Below are 12,561 nucleotides of genomic sequence, written 5' to 3' on the forward strand. Positions count from 1 at the left end.
AAGTAGGTGGCGCTTTTATTCATATAAATTTGTGAATATTTTTTAGTGGACTCAATTTGGCAAAATAAAATTAAGAAAAAGACCTTGTAAAAAATCAGGACGGTAAAATAATTATATGATGTATATAATATAATTATCGTTAAATAAACTTTTTTTAGAAAAATAAAATAAAAGACATTAAAATTAAAATATGTATTATTATTATTATTATAATCTATATTATATTATAGAAAGCAAGCTTTTTACACTATCTCATTAGCATAATATAAAAAATTCTATTTTATAGGTATGACTATGTCTTCTATAACAAAATATTATTATATTTATTATGTTTTTAGAAGGCAATTTTATCATATTTGGACGTCCTTTGTAAAATATCTGTAATATCAATATGATATATTCATATTATTGTATAAATAAAAAAATTTAATAACCTTTAAAAAAAGAATTCTCGATTTCAAATTATTAGAAGGTCCAAACTAATTAACTAACCTAAACGAAGGATTAGGTTTCGTTATATAACTGTTTATATAATTATATTTTGTTTTAAATATAGTTTATTTATTGTTATTTTGTAAGTTATATCCAATATATTATGCATTTAAAAATAAATTTATGCAATTTAATTATTTTTTTTTATTTGTTTTTTATACCATTATATTAGGAATATCTGGAATTGTGTATAGCAGCTAGTCTAGTGGATTATTTTAGTTACGCTTTCTTTGAGTAGTGATTTATTAAAAATTTGAAATAAGGCAAAAATCCTAAAAAATATATTATTGTGAAGAGTTTATATTTATTTCACATATAAGTGAAACAGTAATTTAATAAAATTTTTATTTTTCATTCCTTTTATACTATTTGCCATACCGCCATGGCTTTTTATGGTTAATATATTTATCATGTTAGTTTACGTTTCCATTTAATTTGGCTTAGCATCCTCAAATTACAACTTATTCTTTCAAACTTTTTAAAGATTTGAATATTCCCATTTTAGAATTTTCAGCTGTAACATAGGGAAATATAAATATTATATTAGTCATTGCTAATTATGCCACCTATGGATTATAGAATTTCAGCTTCACTAAGACCCACTGGATATTAGTCCGCCACGCATAATGTAATATAGAGTTTTGCCAGTAATGTAGCCAAAGTTTATTCGGGAGGGGAGTATATGAAAGTTTTTTGAGGTATCGCCACTAAGCATTCAATCTGCTCGACCTTTGGCCAGGCCCCTTCTCCTATGGGAAATATACATTTATTCTTAATTTTATTTCTATTTTTATTTTGCTTTTTAAAAATATGTAAATCTTTATATCATCTCTTAAAGTTGGCATAACAATTGAAAGCCCTAATTCTAACATATACCAATATTTCATGCTTCATTAGTGTCTATGAGTGCTTTACCCAGAATAACAAGTATAAAGGAACAATTAATAGCAACAAGGTTTTGGTCAACTCTGCCATTAATATATAAGACCCACATATATTACATACAGCGGCGTGTTTAAGGGACTCATTTTGAGGATTATGCGGTTTAGAAGTAAAAAAAATGCATATTACTTTCAGTTCCAATGAGTATCAAAACTCTTTTTTCACATTTATTTCATTTTTGGGTTAAACATCACCCTAAACTCTTTTTTATCCTCACCAACACATTAAACACTGGTACATGATTTCCTCCGGTTATACAAAGTAAATTCATATTACATTTTCATACCAGGCCATTTTAATAGTATATAAAATGTCGAGTAAAATAATATATATAAAAATAAATCAAATCAAATATTTAGTTTTTAGGATTTGATTGAACCATAATTGTGGAAGCAAAGTTAAAGCTAACTTTACCCAAGTATAAGTGATATAGAGTTTATTTAGCCAATTTTAGTCTATTCAGTTTGAAGAAAGTACTAAATTTAGTGTAAGCACAAACAAAGAGTACAATATTAATCCCCATAAAAACTTATTAGCCAAAGGTTATGCCGAACTGCTCTGGAGGGAGTCTGGGGTGGAGTCCCTAACAATGTGTTTAAATTAGATTATTTTCAAAAATATATTATAAGAAAGTATTCGAATACTATCTTATTATTCGAATAATATTTATTATTATTAAAATAATATTTATTCGAATGCAAATTAACAGTTATTTTTTATATATTACAGATGAAATAGGTTAAATGTATACTATGCGGAAGAATTTAGATATCATAAATATTGAGCATGATCTAGATCCTATAAAATTAATAAGGACTGTACCAGATAGGGCAAACAAAAGCCTATTAAAAACCAAAATTAAAAGAAAAACTCCTATTTATATTATATTTCACTAGAGGAGTTATAATTTTTTTAACTTATTTACTTTTTCAAAATTAAGAACATTTGATAATACTAATAGGAGTTTTATTAACCTAAGCATGAAAATTATTTTTCATCCTATTTTAGTTAGATTAGATGTCATTAAAAATTGTATAGCAATTATTATTAAAATTACTCTAAAAATATTTAAAGCCAAAAATTGGAAGAAATTGTATAAATCACAAAACAATTATTTGGCTTATTATATACAGATATAATATAATTTAAGCAATGCCAATTTCTCTCTAAAATTGCCAACAAAATTCTTCAAAGAACACCCCAAAGGTATTAATATCTTTATCTTACATCTCTTTTTTTGTAAAAATAATTTTTGGCGACTTATATTTTAATAGAATAAAAAAATTTGGTTTTATTTGTATGAATTATGTAAATACAATTTATACATAAAATTTTATGCCTTATGGTTATTATGATATGATGAATAATAGTGGAATTTATTGTTTACATTATTATAATATATAATAATAAATCACATTGAATGTAAACATGATTTATGTCTAGATATATAATGGATTTAAAATCCTTTCCCTACCGAATGAACTAAAGTGTGTTAATCAATATATTAATTCCAACATCCTAGAACCCGGCATGGACCTGTCCAATCTATATCTGATCCAACACTCTGGTTAATATTTTGGCATTTATTTCTAAATGTTTATTCTGGCCGGCTTGAACGCAAAAGGGAAATTTTTCTCTAGCGCTAATTTTTTCGTTCTGTATAAAATATATATAAATAGTAAAATTTTTTATAGGTTATTTATTTTCAGATCGGACTTGGACCTTATTTTAATTAGATGATCAAATTAAACTTATTTCTAAAAATTCATAGTTCTGGTAAGAAAGAAAAGTCGGGCCAGATCGGTCAGGATTTTTATAAAAATTAGCGCTTTCTAATTATTAAATTTATATTTTTTAATTAATAACACTTAACTTATTTAAATTGTTGTGATTGAACATATGTTAAAAAAGATTTAACAGGCTATGGAGTTATAAGAATTTATGAGAAATTTTAATTTAGATTCACTATTAGTGAACCAAGTAGACTGGTAAGCTTTTATCATTTCATCTAGCACATTTTATTGAGAAAATAAATTCAATTAATATTACTAAAATTTTAATATAATCTTGTTTCGCATTGACCTTTTTTATTAGCAATCTTTCTGTTGCGTAATGTCGAAAAATCGGCATACATATTATTCGCTATGGCCAGCCCCAGCTCTAAGGTAACCTCATAAGATAGTTTCTGATACGAGGTGACTTTAATGAAAAGGATATTTAAAAGTCATTTTGCATTTAAATATTTTATGCGAGCTCTGTATATTGGAAGATATAAGATATAACAGAAGGTTAACTCGAGTTATCTGTCTAGAATATTTAGTGATAAATAACGGCTTTATACTAAATATTAATTATAGTTTATAAGCATTGGCCTACGCAGCGGGGGGCAGGGGGGCAAATCCCCCCTAAAGCCAAAAAATGCAGATGCCGGATATATTTTTCAAAAATATTATTGTTTATATTAATTTATATTTGTTAATATTTATTCCTATCTCATATTAAATACATATTTAATTACATTTATTATCACATTTATCTACTAAGTTATTTTATCAATTAATTTCGATTTCAAGTTTTCTGGCGTAATATTTACTTATTATTTTCAAATTTTTAGTGGCCTAATATTTACCTACCATTTTCAAATTTCTAGTCAAATAATTATTATTTCTGAAACTTCTTCTCCAGCAGGGAAAAAGAAATTGCAACCTTGTCCAACGAGATAGAGTCTCTGCCATCAAGCAGTAACAGCTTTTAAGGAGTTAGAAGAGCCAATTATTTGCTATTACTGAAATATCACAATGGCCTGAAAGAAATATTTCCTCAGAAGCAAGAAAATTATTGGATTCATTGCTTATTCCAAATTTTATTTCTCATTAGAATGTATTATTTAATTATATAACTATTTTAAGTATTACTTTTCAAAAACATGACATTGACTTGATTAAGAAAATGAGAATAGCGGAGAGCATTTTATCAGAACTCAAGGAAATTAGAGCTAATGTTGATGAAGAATTTCATATTTTATATTTTATTGTTGAGTCAAAAGCAGAGTTATACGTGTTTAATATTTGTCTCCCTCGACTTGTAGCAAGGCAAGCTCATCATTAAGACATTAATATAGGATCAGTAGAAGAGTATATCTTAAATACAGATACATTTATAACCCAAATAAATGAATTTTTAATTCATCTTGCAGCACTTACTAATCTGCAAATATTACTTCCACAAAAGCCTTCCCAACCATTTTCAGATGGTGATAGAAAAAAAAATATTTGTTAGATTGTTATTATGAAGACGTTAAAGTATCTTTGAATAACTATGTTTATAAGATTAACTATGGTTGATATAGTCCCAAAAAATGCTATGAATGCTCTGCATTTTAGATTAAATTCCCAATGTATTAAAAGGGTATATAAACTCTTCCCATTAGTAAACTAATGAGAGAACATTCTCTTTTTTAAGAAGAATAACAGAGGCCTGCAGAAGCACCATTTGCAGGGCACGGCCCGGGTTTTTTTTAAAGATTTTTTACTGCCCGGCCTGGGTTTTTTTTTAAAAATTTTCAGGCCCGGCCCGGATTTTTTTAAAATAAATTATATTTATTTTTGATTTTTATAGCTAATAATAACGATTTCAAATATAGGCTTTTTAAAAAATACAGCCCGGATTGGGTGTTTTTTTTAAAATAATTCAGGCCCGGCTTGGGTGTTTTTTTTAAAAATTTTGGGCCCGTCCCGGGTATATTTAAAAAAATTAAAATACTGTTAGGCCCGGGGGCCGGGCCTGCAGGTCTCTGAAAAACATACCAAGAAGTACAACATCTGAAAGTAGATTGAAAGGTTTGGATCTTTTTAATATTCATAGGCATTTGACGACAAGCAAGGATGAGATAATTGAAAAATTAGCTCAATCACAACGAAGATTGGATTTTACATTGTAAATATATAACATACAAAATGCAATTATTCCTAAGAAACTTTTTAAAGGCTCAAAATATTCAAATTTCTATTTGGGTCATTTAAGTGATTCTTTACATATAATTTTTTTTATAATTCACATTAATTTAAAATTGTGTATTAGAAATAGTTATTAGTCCTAATAAATTTATGCTTGATATTTTTAAAAAACAATAATATTTCTTAAAAAATTTTATTATCCCCCCCCCATACCAAATTCCTGCGTACGCGCCTGTTTATAAGAATAGAATGAGTAGCATAATGACTAATTATAATTATAGCCAGCCAAAATAGTGTCCAAAGAGATCTTGTGGTGAGAATATTAAAAGTAAAAATTGGATAAAATAGTTTGAGAATCGTAATTGATTTGTATTATTTTTTATTTTTGAGCCCGGTTAAATTTTTTAAAATTTATTATTTTACGTAAATACATGGCCCAGTCAGGAGATCTCCGACTATCGGTACGGACATTAAACGGTAAATTAAGGCCAAATGCTGATTTCTGCCTAATGCTAAAATAATAGGCTGTAAAATCAATATATTAGATTGATTAAGAGGAAGCAAATTTCTTCAAATATTTATTCCAAGTTTCTACATCAAAATGTGAGTAAAGAAATGAGTAGAATGTTGAAAATAATACATTAAAATATAAATTAATCATAAATATACCCTTTGAACTGAGAATATCAGCTCCGATATTTTAGAGGACAGTTATAATAAGACGTGCTAGTCACCATGAGATCGGTGGAAGAGCATAGTTTTCGATTAAAAGAAATATTAAAAACGCATTACGAAATATTCAACCAATAGAGATGATGATTAATAAAGTGAACTTTGTAAAATTTTATTCAGGCCTAACCCGAAGTGGGACTTGTCCAAATAAAAAATATTCTTTTCAAAAAAACACCAATATTTTTAATTTTATTCTAGCGATTAAAATTTTCCTTCTTCTTCTATAGATGGTATACTTTTATCAGGCTGATATTTTTCTTTATTTTTTTTTCTTGGTAGACCACTGTAATCAATTTGATGAAGGTTTGGCTAAGATTTCTCCCACACGATATTAATTAATGAGGAATAAAGTGGGAGAACGGGCAATGGGTTGGGTTTAATCATTCAAAGGTTATGACCCAAACCTGCTGACATGCTTTAATAGTCACAAACAACTATTAAAAGGGTGGGAAATGCACTCTAACGTATACTCGGTGGGATTGGATGTGCCAGTAATGTTATTACTCAAAAGGTTTTTAGCCGGAGGAGATCATTTCTTTCGTTAGGTTGACAAAATCGCAAATATTTATGAAGGAGAAGCCATTTTTTTTGTAAATTAATCACAAACATTTCTTGTATTATTTTCTTCGATAAATATAAAAGAACCTAATTTGGTTATTCTCAACAATAATGCGGTAGATCTTGGTGATGGCAAATTTTAATTTAAAAATTATTTGCATCACAAATTTAAATAAAATAACTTACCTGCGTTTTCTAGAGTTAGTATAAAATAAAAATTTGTATAGGGTATTGTTGTAGTTTTGTATTTTTGTTATATATATTTATAATGATATATATGAAATGTCAATCAAAAGTGATCTTTTGAGTTGTTTTTTTGAGAGGATTAATGTAAAGAAGAAGATCACATGTTCTTTTGTTAATAGAACATGTCCTTTTGTTGTTTTGTATGGATTTTTTCAATGTGGTTTGTATATGTATGTTAATACGTAAATATGAGTAAATATATTATACTTTTTTTTTAATTATGATTGTATAAATATGAACCAATGATAATAAACTTATTTTGGAATCTTTAGATGGTAATATTATTAAATATGAGCGAACGTAAATATTGGTGCCGATGACCTCAGGATCTATCTAGGGATTAATGAGAATTAGACCTGTGCGCCGATGTCTCAATCAACGGCGGCGGTTTTTAAAAAAATTTTATCGGTGTTCGGCGGCTTGCCGATTTCGCCGCCGTCTACTAAATTGTCGGCGGCGGCGGCGCAATATTTATTTTAAAAATTTTTAAATGAATTTAATTTATAAATCAATTTATTTTTTAATGAATTTAATTTATAAATTAGTGTATTACATTTTTTATAATTTATTTGGGCGATCTTTTTTAAAATAAACATAGTTTAATTGATCTTAAATTATTTCCTGTCTCACTCCAATTTAAATTTATGTATTTTCTCATTCTCAGAAATAGACTAAGGAATTGCATTATACTCAGATCAGAGCCACATCCAACACATATAAGAAATATTCTATTGATTTTTATTATAATTAAAATAAATTTGGAATGCAAGCAAAATATAAAGTATGAAATATAATAAGTCAGAATTCAGATTTAGCAAATAATTGTCATGAATAAACAATATTTTATCAAGATTTGTGGGACATAAAGAAGTCCTTTTAGCATTGAGTATTAATCCAGCAATGGATTCGCTGTGCATGTATACAACGAACCTTCCTAACTACATTAGCAAGCATAGGAAGTTCCAGTCGCTTTTTCTTCCAAAAGATTAATGTGTCCTCTTCTGGGATATTATTTTGGCTGAGCAAAATATGGCATTCTTGTTCTAGATTACTAATATTGTTATAATCGTTATTTGGAAGGGAATTTACGAGCTAATTTAGCTATATAAGAGCTTGATGTTTGACCATTATCCTCAACTTGAATTTCACTCTGTGCATTTCTATCATGCTCTAAAAGTTTTAAATGTCGAATTAAAAATTGCAATGATGTCGTAGAATTCGAATTTAAATATTCTGAAACAACTTTAAGATTTTGAAATGTGGGATCAAGTAGAGTTGCTAATATCTAATGTTTAAAATATAATTTTATTAATAAAAATATAAAATAACTTGAAGTTCAGTAATGGGAAACCTATGGTCAAGCTTTTTTTTCATATTTTCTTTTAAGCATATAATATCTGAGCAATCAGATCTATTGATTTGTATATGAGCTTCTATTTCACTGCGAAATAATAACCCTAAGTTTATTGTAGATCCTATTTGGGAGGAAAGAAATTCCACCGACTCTCGGAATGGATTTAATACTGCGTAAAGCTCATCAATCATATCCCATTCATTATTAAAGAGTTTTAAAGATTGTTTTCCAATTTTGTTTAGAACATTATTTATAGAATTTTGTTTACACTGAGAACACTTTCTAGCATATATGCTATGCCAGCGGGTAGGGCAATTTAATTATAAAGTTTTTGCATTAATTAGATTGGTTGGTGCAATGCCATTTCTATTATCCGATTCATCAGACATATCAAAATGGTCAAGGTATGGATCAAAATAATTAATATCCAAGATATACCTGCCTCATAAATTGACTGCAGACATTTACGATGTTCAGCCTCAATTTCACATTCCAAATCTACTTGATATCTAAGGGCTGAAATAATTTCTCTAATTTTTTTAATAAGAATATCAATTTTGGTAACTTTTTTATGCCATCAACTGTAACCAAATTATGAAGTCCATGCCCTAAGCATAAATGATGCTCATAATTCTCTAATCTGACGCTTCTTTTGACATTGGCCCCAGCATTAGTTACCATTTGTATTATTTTGGCTTTTAAATGGAACTCCTCTTCAATACTATCTCTCAGATAATATTGTTTCCCCAGTATGCTTTTGAATCACTTTCTAGTTGCTAGGGTAAAATATTTTAAATCACAATTTCCATCTAAATGATGAAGATTAAACAGTGGCGTAGGCATGGGCCCCCCCATATGAAAAATGAAAAAAAAAAATTTTTTTTAAATATAATAAATTCTTAATAAACGCTTGATTTTTATGTTTTAAATTTATTATAAATAATAATAGATATATACATTTGATTATTTTTATATTTATTAAATAAATTTTATATTATTTTGCATTTCATAAAAGTTGTCTAGTTTGTCATATTCCATTTTATAAAAATATATATTTCTCATTTTCAATATGAATTTCACACCACCCAAAAAAGGGAGGTATTTATTCAAACGTATTATGATATTGACTCAAAAAATCAAAAAAAAAACTAAAAGATTTTGTCCGACCAGATTCATCGAAAGACAAGAGTCGGTGAAACTCTTTATTGAACTATATGATGTTGTCTTTGCAGCACTAGAATTTTATATATCAAGCAAGGAAAAAGATTCAGCAGATGCCGAAAATCTTTTGCAGGCTATTATTAAGCCACAGTTTTTAATTTCAATTCAATGTGTTTATTTTTTATTTAATTATACATATGATTTTAGCAAAATGCTACAAAAAATTGATTTGGATTTAAGGGAGATTATGAATAGAGCAAAGGATATTGTTGAAATATTAACATCAGAGAGAATGTTGATGAAAAATTTCATGAAATATATGAAAAAGTAAAGGAGATTGCTAATATGTTTGGAATTGAAAATTTTAAACCTAGAGTAGTCTCTAGACAATCCAATCGATCAAATATTGTTGCATCTACGATTGAGGATTTTTATAAAATAAACATTTTTATTCCCCTTATTGATACATTTTTTCAATTAAAAGAAAGATTTATTAGTCATAATTATATTTTAAAAAGCTTTTATTTTCTTTTGCCGGTTGAATCTAAACTGTTGATTACACTTGAAACACGAGAGGATATTAAAAAAATCTCAGAGTTTTATGCTGATGATTTAGTAAGTTCATATGATAAGTTACTTTATGATGTCGAATTTTGGTATAAAAATCTTGACAGAATAGGGTATTCTTTGAGACCAAAAAATGTTCTGCAGGCCCTTTCCATGTGTAATTGCATTTTAGATTCCCTGCCTTATATCAAAACATTATTAATTATTTTAGCTACCTTGCCAATTAGTACCTGCACTAATGAAAGGTCTTTTTCAACTTTAAAAAGGTTAAAAACCTATTTAAGAAACACAACCGGTGAAAAACGTTTAAATGAATTAGCCCTATTGAATATTTAAAAGGAGATTATTTTAGATAAAAATTTGATTCTAGATGAATTAGCAAAATTTCAGAGAATAACATTTTATTAGTTTTAATATATAATCAATTTTTTTTTGTAAAAAAAGTATTATTTATAAGATAATATCATCATATTTTTTTAAATACCATTATTTGCATAAGAATTACACATATTTTATATAATTGTAAAAAATTACTTTTTTTTAAATAGAGTCTTTATACATTATAATTTTTAATATTAAAATCTGTATTATATAAAATTTCAACATTTTGACACTATTTTAATTAATAAAAATATATATACATGATTAAATAAAGGAATGTAAAATATATAATAAAATACCCTAAAATTTTGTTATATGAAAATATAAAACAATTTTAACAAATCCAAAAATATAAGCAATTAAGTGTTCAAACAAAATAGGAAGGAGGGGGGGAAACCCCCCCTCCAAGAAATTTTTAACCCTCTTTCCATGATAAAATCCTGGCTACGCCACTGAGACTAAATGTGATATAATTTCGACGCTCGAAATAATAGGTCCATAAATCAAAAGTGATAGAACAAAATTTTGGTCCAGAATCAATTAGATTTAAAACATGGGCCTTTATAGATAAATAAACATCGTCTAGAGCACCCCGAATAATGGTTGTCCTATTTGGCAATTCTGATGAGGAATCAATTATCTTATATTTCTATTTTTTAGTAAATTTATTTTTTAATAATCATTTTATATAATTTTAAACCTTTAGAAAATCTGTCATTCCTTTATTGTTTATAGAATCAAATGGCGTTGAATATAAGCAGCACGTCAAAACATAATTTCGCCCTATTAGATTTCATATTTATTTTAAACATTTAAAAGAATTTAAAAAACATCAAAATAATTAGAGCTGGAATGAAACAAATTATAAATTAGATTTAATTTTAACTTTCAAAATAAAGTTTTACATAATTAATTTAATAAAATATATATTAAGTTTATACATTAAAAAGACATTTAAAAAACTTAATAATTAGAGTTGGAATGAAACAAATTATGAATTTGATTTAGTAGTAACTTTCAAAATAAAGTTTTACATAATTAATTTAATAAATTATATATTAAGTTTATATATTAAAAAGATCTCAAAATAGAGCTGGCAATAAATAAACTAAAAATTTAGTTGTTTTAAACTTTTAAAATAAAGTTTAATAAAATTAATTTAACAAACAGAGCCATTTTTAATTTTTTATATTGTTGCTGCATCTTGCTGTTGGTTTTAAAGATATTTTAAGACTTTGAATGGATTTATTATTATTCATTTTTTCTGATAGTTTGTGATAATTAATTAAGTGCCTAGATAGATTACTTGTACTTATATTTTTACTAAAACATTTTATTTCATAACTAAAATATAAAATATATATAAATATAAATAAAAGTCTAAAAAAAATAAATTACTGTGAAAATGAATTATGTTTATTCGAATCTTCCTCATCTTTTTTCGCCAATTTTAAACAAGGTTCACAATAAATATAATCAGACATTAATGTGCTTTATTTTCATTCTTCAAAATAAGATTTACAAAGTACCTCCAGACATAATTTGATTTTATTACAGAGAGAGTTGTTATTTCATAATTGTATATAGGGTGGTTTAAAACGTGCAAGTCCATAAAAATAATTAATATGAATTGTTTGTGGAAATAAAATATGACGTATGAATGAATTTAAATGATATACACTAGTCTATTATATATAGCAATAGAATACAATTCATATTTTAATTTTATTAATGTTAGTATTCAAATTAAAATAATAATAATTTAATATATAAATATAATTAATATGCTTTCTAAAAATTACATACGCCGCGCCACCGCCATAATAAAAATCGGCGGCGAGCCGGCTCGCGCCGCTGATCTCAATCGGTGGCTTTTCCGACGTGAATAAAAATCCCGGCGGCGCACAGGTTTAATTAGAATACAATGCAATGTACAGAATAAGAAAGGTATGACCAGTAAAGATTTCATGTTAAAGATATAAATTAATTTATAAAAATGAGATAGGTATGTTTGTACATTTTTGGGCTAGTTTAAGGAAGAAATATTAGGATGCATAATTCATTTATTTTAATGTTTATATATTATTAATTTGGTGCGCAAGTTGGTTTCATAAATTGAACTACATTTGAAATAAAAGTTTATATATTATTAATTTGGTGGATAAAAGTTGC

The sequence above is a fragment of the Gordionus sp. m RMFG-2023 genome, chromosome 2 (assembly GCF_954871325.1).
Source record: "Gordionus sp. m RMFG-2023 chromosome 2, tfGorSpeb1-WG-v2, whole genome shotgun sequence".
In the NCBI taxonomy this organism is placed as follows: domain Eukaryota; kingdom Metazoa; phylum Nematomorpha; class Gordioida; order Chordodea; family Parachordodidae; genus Gordionus; species Gordionus sp. m RMFG-2023.